The sequence below is a fragment of the Lolium rigidum genome, chromosome 4 (genome assembly GCF_022539505.1).
Source record: "Lolium rigidum isolate FL_2022 chromosome 4, APGP_CSIRO_Lrig_0.1, whole genome shotgun sequence".
NCBI lineage: Eukaryota > Viridiplantae > Streptophyta > Magnoliopsida > Poales > Poaceae > Lolium > Lolium rigidum.
The window spans coordinates 58,461,587-58,472,088 of NC_061511.1; the positions used below are offsets into that span (position 1 = coordinate 58,461,587).

The 10,502-nt window shown below is 39.6% G+C and overlaps 1 long non-coding RNA gene across 1 annotated transcript; it reads right to left on the bottom strand.

Moving 5' to 3' along the window:
* Positions 1–5,371: 5,371 nt before the first annotated feature.
* On the bottom strand, positions 5,372–9,471 carry LOC124708854. The gene is made up of 5 exons (XR_007005357.1): positions 9,436–9,471; positions 9,237–9,292; positions 8,870–9,021; positions 8,468–8,632; positions 5,372–8,344 (listed from the first exon to the last, which is right to left on the bottom strand). It is a non-coding gene; the product is annotated as an uncharacterized LOC124708854 (long non-coding RNA).
* Positions 9,472–10,502: the final 1,031 nt, after the last annotated feature.

The window sequence follows — 10,502 nt, forward strand, 5'->3', positions numbered from 1 at the left end:
CACTCTCCTTGATCATAGTATATCATCCTCCTCTCTTGACCCTTGAAAACTTCCTCCACACCAAACTCGAAACAACTCATTAGAGGGTTAGTGGACAATAAAAATTAACATGTTCAGAGGTGACACAATCATTCTTAACACTTCTGGACATTGCATAAAGCTACTGGACATTAATGGATCAAAGAAATTCATCCAACATAGCAAAAGAGGCAATGTGAAATAAAAGGCAGAATCTGTCAAAACAGAACAGTCCGTAAAGATGGATTTTATTAGGCCACCAGACTTGCTCAAATGAAAATGCTCAAATTGAATGAAAGTTGCGTACATATCTGAGGATCACTCACGTAAATTGGCATAATTTTCTGAGTTACCTACAGAGAATTAGACCCAGATTCGTGACAGCAAAGAAATCTGTTTCTGCGCAGTAATCCAAATCTAGTACTTACTTTACTATCAAAGACTTTACTTGGCACAACAAAACACAAAACTAAGATAAGGAGAGGTTGCTACAGTAGTAAACAACTTCCAAGACACAAATATAAAATAAAGTACTGTAGCAAAATAACACATGGGTTATCTCCCAAGAAGTTCTTTCTTTTTAGCCATTAAGATGGGCTCAGCAGTTTTAATGATGCACTCGCAAGAAATAGTATTTGAAGCAAAAGAGAGCATCAAGAGGCAAATTCAAAACACTTTTAAGTCTAACATGCTTCCTATGCATAGGAATCTTGTAAATAAACAAGTTCATGAAGAGCAAAGTAACAAGCATAAGAAGATAAAACAAGTGTAGCTTCAAAAATTTCAGCACATAGAGAGGCATTTTAGTAACATGAAAATTTCTACAACCATATTTTCCTCTCTCATAATAACTTTCAGTAGCATCATGAGCAAACTCAACAATATAACTATCACATAAAGCATTCTTATCATGAGTCTCATGCATAAAATTATTACTCTCCACATAAGCATAATCAAATTTATTAGTTGTAGTGGGAGCAAATTCAACAAAGTAGCTATCATTATTATTCTCATCAAGTGTAGGAGGCATAGTATAATCACAACAAAATTTACTCTCCATAGTAGGTTGTACCAAAAGACCACTATCATTATAATCATCACATATGGGAGGCAAAGTATCATCAAAGAAAATTTTCTCCTCAATGCTTGGGGGACTAAAAATATCATGAAAACCAGCTTCCCCAAGCTTAGAACTTTCTATATTATTGTCAACAATGGTGTTCAAAGCGTTCATACTAATATTACTACCGAGCATGCAAAGAAGATTTCATAGGTTTTTTAATTTTCGCATCAAACAATCCATGTTTTAAATCAGGAAATAGAATAAGAAGCTCACTCTTGTACATTATGCCAAACTAGTGTAAACAAGAAACAACAAGATGCAATTGCAGGATCTAAAGGAAATAGCTTCGAGCACAAACACAACGGCGCCGGAAAAATACTTTACCTGAGACCGTAGTATGAGAGCCTTTTACCTTTCCTCCCCGGCAACGGCGCCGGAAAAGTGCTTGATGTCTACGTTCCCCCTCCTTTCTCGTAGACGGTGTTGGGCCCCCAAGAGCGAGAGGTTTGTAGAACGGCAGCAAGTTTTCCCTTAAGTGGATCACCCAAGGTTTATCGAACTCGGGGAGGAAGAGGTCAAAGATATCCCTCTCATGCAACCCTGCAACCACAAAGCAAGAAGTCTCTTGTGTCCCCAACACACCTAATAGGTGCACTAGTTCGGCGAAGAGATAGTGAAATATAGGTGGTATAAATAAGTATGAGCAGTAGCAACGGTGCCAGAAAATAGCTTGTTGGCGTGTAGTTGATGGTGGTAGTATTGCAGCAGTAGTAACACAGTAAAAAAGTAAACAAGCAGTAGTAACTCAGCAGTATTTAGGAACAAGGCCTAGGGATTACACTTTCACTAGTGGACACTCTCAACATTGATCACATAACAGAATAGATAAATGCATACTCTACACTTTTGTTGGATGATGAACACATTGCGTAGGATTACACGAACCCTCAATGCCGGAGTTAACAAGCTCCACAATAATGCTCATATTTTAGTAACCTTTAGTGTAAGATAGATCAACACGACTAAACCAAGTACTAACATAGCATGCACACTCGTCACCTTCATGCATATGTAGGAGGAATAGATCACATCAATATTATCATAGCAATAGTTAACTTCGCAATCTACAAGAGATCATGATCATAGCATAAACCAAGTACTAACACGGTGCACCCACTGTCACCTTTACACACGTGCAGGAGGAATAAAACTACTTTAATAACACATCACTAGAGTAGCACATAGATAAATTGTGATACAAAACATATTGCAATCATAAAGAGATATAAATAAGCACCTCACTATGCCATTCAACAGTGAATAAGTATTCTGTGAAATCTAGCCTAAGAGACCCACACGGTGCACACACTCGTCACCTTTACACACGTGGGACAAGGAGTCTCCGGAGATCACATAAGTAAAACTCACTTGACTAGCATAATGACATCTAGATTACAAGCATCATCATATGAATCTCAATCATGTAAGGCAGCTCATGAGATTATTGTATTGAAGCACATAGGAGAGAGATGAACCACATAGCTACCGGTACAGCCCCGAGCCTCGATGGAGAACTACTCCCTCCTCATGGGAGCAGCAGCGGTGATGAAGATGGCGGTGGAGATGGCAGCGGTGTCGATGGAGAAGCCTTCCGGGGCACTTCCCCGCTCCGGCAGGGTGCCGGAACGGAGACTCCTGTCCCCCGGATCTTGGCTTCGCGATGGCGGCGGCTGCGGAAGGTTTTTGTGGTTTTCGTCCAACGCCCCGAGGTTTTTAGGTCGGGGGCTTTATATAGGCGGAGAGGCGGCACGGGAGGGCTTCCGGGGGCCCACACCCTAGGGCGGCGCGCCCCCTTGGCCGCGCCGGGGTGTGGTGTGGTGGCCCTGCCCCCCTTCTCCGGCGGTTCTCGTGTGTTCGGATGCTTCCGGGTAAAATAGGAACCCGGGCGTTGATTTCGTCCGATTCCGAGAATATTTCGTTACTAGGATTTCTGAAACCAAAAACAGCAGAAAACAACGAATCGGCACTTCGGCATCTTGTTAATAGGTTAGTTCCAGAAAATGCACGAATATGACATAAAGTGTGCATATAACATGTAGATAACATCAATAATGTGGCATGGAACACAAGAAATTATCGATACGTTGGAGACGTATCAAGGCTTCGCAACCCCAAACTTTTAGGAACGACAGCTTAGGTTTCATATTAAACCATAATTCATACGGTGTCGTTTCAACGGATTTAGATGGTGCTCTATTTAAAGTGAACTAGATTTAGATGTGCGCCTTGGCGCACGATCCCGTTGAGCTCGTGTCAACATACATTTTGTACAACGACAATAAAAATTAACTGCCAAAATGATATTACACCTTTTAGGTTTCACAAACCGATGTCGCTAGGATAAAATTAGGATAAATCGTATGAAATTATAAATGTAGCAGCAAACCAAGTGTACCAAAACCATTGCGTAATTCGAGAGTTGTAGCAGAAAACAAACATATAAATATACAAATGGATGCAAAACTATGAGGACCTGAGTTACGGTACCAAAATATGATTGAAGGCTGGCACACGGCTCGCATCTTTCAAACTGACAAACATTATCTAAACACTTTCTCTTACGCTTAGAGAATAACAAAGGCAGGAACAAATATGAAGAGCAATAGAACTTCTATTCATTTGGTTCATACCAAGTGATAAGCTTCTCAATTCCTACCAAGTGATATTATAAGAAATCTTTTAAATTTTTCTTACCATTAATACAGGGGAAATGTTGATATCCGGTAATAGCTTATAAGCTTCTAAACATAAACATCCAGACAACAGCCCATAATAGCTTATAAACTCAACGATTTAGGGGTGCGCCTAAACAGATGGCCAAGATCTCGATAGTTTCCATCTAGCTGCAACCATGAAGCGGAAAATTATTATTTTGATGGACCTAAACATATGAAGACAAAACAAGTAAAGCAATAAAAATGAGACTTCAAAGATAGTAAGTAAACCTTTGATAAACCAATGATTCACAAACAGCTAGCAGAGAAGAGTAAGCACGCTTATAATATCTCCAATCCTTTCTAGCCAAACATAGGGATATAAAGGAAGCAAACGGCTTACATGATACATAATCCTATTTACACAAAGAGATGCCATGTAGCAACTTTAAAATAAAGTGGTACAAAACGAAGGATAATACTACTGAACAACAACAATGAGGCATCCATAGAAAAGAAGACACATTAGACATTGTACGGAATACACGAGGATAAACAATCTGTGGTTATCTCCACATGCATCAGAAACGGAAGCAAAACCTTGAAAAAGAGGCTAGTAGCAGAACTATGTTCATACACCCAGCTTGACATCTGGAACACTAACCAGTAAAGAAGCATCATTACATTAGCTAACAGCTTTAGGAAAATCTAAATATAATAATCTTAATACCATCTAATCAACTATGAATCTTTATGACACTGAAAAGGAAATCCTCCCTATCTATATAACGCCGCCTTCACCTAGCAAATCTTTTGAAAGCCTGACATCTACTATTTATATTGGAACCACAATCTGGCAGGCATGTAAAGCACCAGCAGCAATGGTAAATTGGTAGAGTAATACAACTGATAGTCAAGACTGATATAACCCAAATGTAAAACCAAGTTAAAAGCTAATCATCCATTCTTGAATTGTGAAGAGCCCAACACCAAGGAATAGTGTGCTTACAAAATAGTCGTTGGCTGACTATGGAAAGAGTAAAATAGAAAAAATGCAGCGGAGAGATGAGATGGCAGAAGCGAAGAACAAAAATATCATATAAAATATAACCTATTTGTTGCACTTCAGAACCGAAATGAGATTTTTAAGGGAGTATAGTAAGTCATTTTTGTGAGATCCTAACCTTCATTTCCAAAACCATGTATGTGTACATCCAGAAAAGGCGAGCATGCCAATACAGTGCCACAAGTGAAGAACAAAAAAATGCAGAAACTCAATTCGGCTCCCAGGTGCGTATGATCCCTCTACCATAAAAACATATTTCTACGTGTTAAAAATTTAGACAAAAAAATTTACATGTACATCTCCATAATATATGTGTGTTCGCCAAGTTTCATGAAAAAATGATATTTTTTGTAGTCTGCGTGAAAAAGAGAAAATTTATCTTGTGACGAGTCTTTGTTTTAGCACCGAATTTTGTCTTTTTTACACACGCCACATGATAACTTGTTTTTTCGCAAAACGACTTTGTGAGCGCGGAGCACATGAAGATGTACGTGCGAAATTTTTGTTTCAAATTTTTTAACATTTCAAAATATGTCTAACATGCATTTCGAAATAAAGGGAGCATACGCTCCCATGTGCCAAAACATCAATCCCAAATGCATAAGCTAGCTACTGAAAGCACAATGATTGACAATTCACGAAATTGTAAGCCATATGAAAGTTCCTACATGTCATCAACGCTGATAAAACAAGGAAACCGAAAGTCAAAAGAAAGCAAGTAAGTTTACTTGTGGCAGTGATTAAACTTCCAACAAATACTCAATAGGATAGCCACGGAAAAAACCCTGATTTGTGTCTTCTTGCCAGCATTGCAAAAATTCAGAGCTCAGAAGTAATCACAGCCCTCCTCTAAAAGTAGCCCCTGGAAGTTTCCGCCGGAAAAAATCGCTGACCCCATATGCAAAGTGTAATGACAAAAAATCTGAATAGGAAGGGATGAAAATAATAAAGAACTCAAGAGGAAAAAGAGAAGAAATATAAAACTGCACCAACATGCTCTGCACTGCTGCGTGGTATCTCCAGCGGCGATAGGAGAGGAGGCGGAGGAGGCAAGGCAGTTGCTGACGGCGCACTCCATGTGAATTCATCGCATCTGCACATCAGCCAACAGGCCAGTAGCAAACAAAAATTCAAGATGTAAACACTATTACAAACATAGATAGGGAATTAGTCAATTTTGCCCTGAAGTAGAATTCATTGTTTACAATATGAAGTAAATTTGAATTGAATATATATTGAAACAACAGCAACATGCTAGTTTTAAATTATTCTATGATCAGTATGATTAAGAAAACCAAAACATTCTTTCGAACACTCCTCTTAAAGATAAAAGCACCATGGTTTGAAATACGATAAAATAGAAGTGATAAGGATAAGCCAACAGAACACAAAGAGAGATTGATTTACAGTTTTAGCTGCACATGCGATGGTTTTAAAACAAGCAGGCATAAGAAAAGCAGTGAAACTACATACCTTGAATACTGAACTTTCCTAAAACATGAATGGAAATAAACAATATATCTATAACCATGACTGATATGGAACAAAATCTTGCAAGAAAGCGATCATGTAACATATTTAATTCGCACCTAAATGCTCAGCCTGCAAGAAAATGACTTCAGAGGTGCAGTGACATAGTAAGAGTTGAGACAAATACTCTATATCTTCCAGCACAATAATGTTCGACTGTCAATTATCAAATCACTGAAGCACTAACATTCTGAAAAGCATTTCCAGTCTAACCGAGTTCATTTCTAATGTGCATTACTTTACAAACATGTTATACTTATTTGACTTTACAAATTATTATTCAATTTTGCACCTAGCTAGTAACAGTAACAGTACCACCCATATTTACAAATAAAGGATATAAAGTATAATATCAGATTTATAAACTCATGCCTGGACTGAAATACTACTGCCTCAATAAGTCAAGAATCAACTGTCGATAAATGATCTAACAGGCACTAACCAAGCAACAGAGAACAAATCCACAAAAACCAAGCTAGTTAGTCATCAGCTTGACTTATTATTTGTAGAACATGTTCGGTTTGCTTATATCTCAATCAAGATTCTTTCTTATGGATATATATGCCGATATAAATGATACTCCCTCCGTTCCTAGATATAAGGCATAGTTTTTGGCACAAAAATTAAGAAACGCATGTGGGGAGACAACTACACAAGGTTTAGGCGGGATTGATCCTGGACAATTGACATCATAAAATATAAGAGTTTTCAAAAGATAAGAAACCACATGCAAATCCCTAAAAAAAATCCACACAGGTTGTTCACCGCAATATACCTTATATTTTGGAGACTTTTGTCAAAGAACTATACACCTTATATCTAGAAACGGAGAGAGTACCATATTAAAGAGCAGCTATAAGTACCAGACTGAAAAAGACGACTTGTATGCACACGATTCCAAAAATAACTTTGATTGATCCTTCTATGCTAACCTAATTAATCGTCCAGAATATTTAAGCAGAGAACTCCTATCTATTTATGGCGCTTCTCACTTCAGACTGACAGTGGCATATAATGGGCCTGTGAAGCATAAGATTATCAAATTAGATATGTTTCAGCATTGGTCTAGTACACATTATAAGAAACATCAATGAAGTTTCTTTGATCATACAAAATACATCTAGCACAAACAATTACAATTTACTCAAATTAAACCACATTTACAAGGGACAACAATAGATTTATTTTTAGGAACACAATTATTGGTAGCCAGTGCAGAAATATAGTAGTTGGGAAAAAAAGAAACACCTTGCGACAACCACCAAAATAGACTTGAACTAAAAGCATTAAAAACTGAATACAACAAGTGGTTATTGCTACAAACATGGACATATGTTAACCAGACACACAACAGCTTCAAATCCATTGCCTCAGTTTCGTTGGATCGGAATGAGCACTAAATACTCGCTGAAAACAAATCATGAATTGATATTGTCATGTTTCCAGACACATTGAGCTGATATCCAGAAGACTCACTATAGTAGAAAGAAAGAAAAAAAGACAGCAAAATAAGACGACAAAGACTACAACTGTTCAGCCCCAGCTACTGTTTGAGATAAAGGCTTTTGACATTTATCTACACTTGCAAAGTAACGCTTTTTGACATGGTTAATATAGACTATGCAATGACATTTGCCGCCTCCTTGAATTACACTATCATGTAAATGAACTAAAGGTACTACAGAAAAAAAGAGAAAGAGATTCTCAAGTACAGATGATTACTGTTTACTTGATGGAACGTTCATTAGATGCTACAAACTAATCAATTTTATAGCACTCTCTTTCAGCTGCTGAGATACCATTGAAGCGATGATGTCAATACGACAAATGTTATCAAACACACCATCTTCCTGATGGCACAGGAGGGTAGCAGTACTGCAAAAGGTCGACGACCAGGAAATTAGCAGCTCTGCTTTGGAAGATAAATACAAGTATGCCCACCCGATTGCAAACCTGCAAAAACTAACATGTATTCAGATTTCAGAAAACAGAAGGAATGCCAAGAAGCCTGTCCGTGTTATAAACTTGGACAGTAATACTAAATTCAACCTGAACTGAATTAGAAAGAAAGTTTACCTTATTCAAGGATGAAAGAGAATGCAAATGATTAAATCCAAGGTCTAGATTTAACAGCTTTGTAATTTTTGCAGATAATCCACCAACATCTCAGAATAGGCCCGGTATTTGGTAGAACTTGAGATACAAAAGCAGCTTCGGATGAGCGACAGTAGCATCCCACACCTAGCAAACGAAAAACAAGCAGCAACCCACATTGGAATAGAAGTGTTCTCATCTAATCATACCAAATGTATCTAACAACTTCAACATGTTTATCTTTCTTGAGTTGCGCTAATACACTTATACACCAATCAGGGAGGGATTGTACATGTATGGAAGAAGAAAATAGCATCAGATAATTCACACTAAGTGATTTTCCTAGAGATTTAGGCGCAATACAAAAATAAAAAATATGTATACCTCTGCGGCGCTGCTTATTGTTCTTATTCGGCGAGTCTGCATGTTTATCTTTCTTTTGGCCTCCTGCTTATCATCAACGGTGACATATATTTCTTTTCGGCGGCGCATTCCTTCTCGTCCTCCTTGGCCTTCCAGTCCCAAATCCAATTCAGCTATAGAAACGATACATTCAATACATAATAAGAAAATGAAATATTCTACACAAAAAACACAATGAGCAAAGAAATTAGCACCACAACGAATTATGTATCTCATATCCGTGACTCAATCTAACACTCCAGGCTTATATACCATCACACCAATCTGACATCTCTCATGGGAATGAAACAAACAAAGCTCCAAGCGGGGGGGGGGGATGAATCCATACCTGTTGCCGATCCACTATAGGAAGACAAATTGGTTTATGAGAAGCATCACATCGTGCTGCAAAGTAAGCAAAAGTTAAAATGTGAGGCAAAGTTTTCAGGATACCAAACCAATAAGGGGCACGGAATCCTAAAACACTAATACAGCCATGTTTCACAACCACTGCCAAGCGTTACAAAGATAGCTGAAACAGAGCATACTCAACAAGAACGTAACCAGTCAGCAGACCAACGAGAGCAGCCATGGCCAACGGACACAGCAATCCCAGCAAGACGCCAATCTGCAAAGATGGAACACAAAGCCATTACAAACCACGTCAGGGGACAAGGCAGAAGGCGCAGAAACCATGGGAAAGGCATCTACAAAAAAGGTGAATGGATACATTTGGTTTACATACACAAACACACTCACCCAATCAGATCTTCCACTGTTCTGCGCTAAGCAAGATGGTGTTTCTGCATCAGTAGCAAAATTGGGAGATGAGTACATCATGGAGACAATACAAATCCTAGCACGAATAGGATATCACCGATCAGGTAGAGATGCACAGCTAAAAAGGAACAAAAAAGTGTATAAATCTCGCACGACGAAACATTCATGCCCACCTTAATTACAAAACTACAAACAGCTAGATGGAATATAGATATTACATCCATTACTCCTATGTAGGATTTTAATCAAACACGTTGTATGCAAAGGAAAATTGCACACACTGTATCAGATGTTTTGGGAGCTAAACCAAACATGAAGAGTCTGCCTCCGCTCTTAACTCTGCCCCGATGGATATTCATATGCAATTCATCGCTCTATCATTCCTTTTTTCCAAGCCCTTGCACAACCAGAGAGAGAACGAACCGGTCTTGTGGAAGCCGCCGTTTCTTCTTCTCGCCTCGTCCGCCGCCTTGCAGCTCGCCGGCCGACCCCGTACTCGCTGCTAGCCGCCCACCACAGCCCCAACGCCTTCTTCCTCAGCCCATCTCCCTCCCGTACCCGCCAACCCACGCCTTCAATTGAGCCGCCGTTCCCCATTCTCTCGATCTACCTCCTGGACCTTCACGCCGTTCCCCCACGCGCGCCAAAGGCGGCGGCTCTCCCGCGTGCTCGCGGCGCGCTCCACCGGTGGAGCCGCTCCCGCTGAGGCGATTGGGAGGGTTTGCCGCCAGAGAGGAGAGGGGGAGACGCGGGAGTGGGAGGCGGCGCTGCTAGGCGACAACACATGGAGGAGCTGGAGCTCGAGGCGGGGGAGGCATCAGGTCGGGACGGTGCC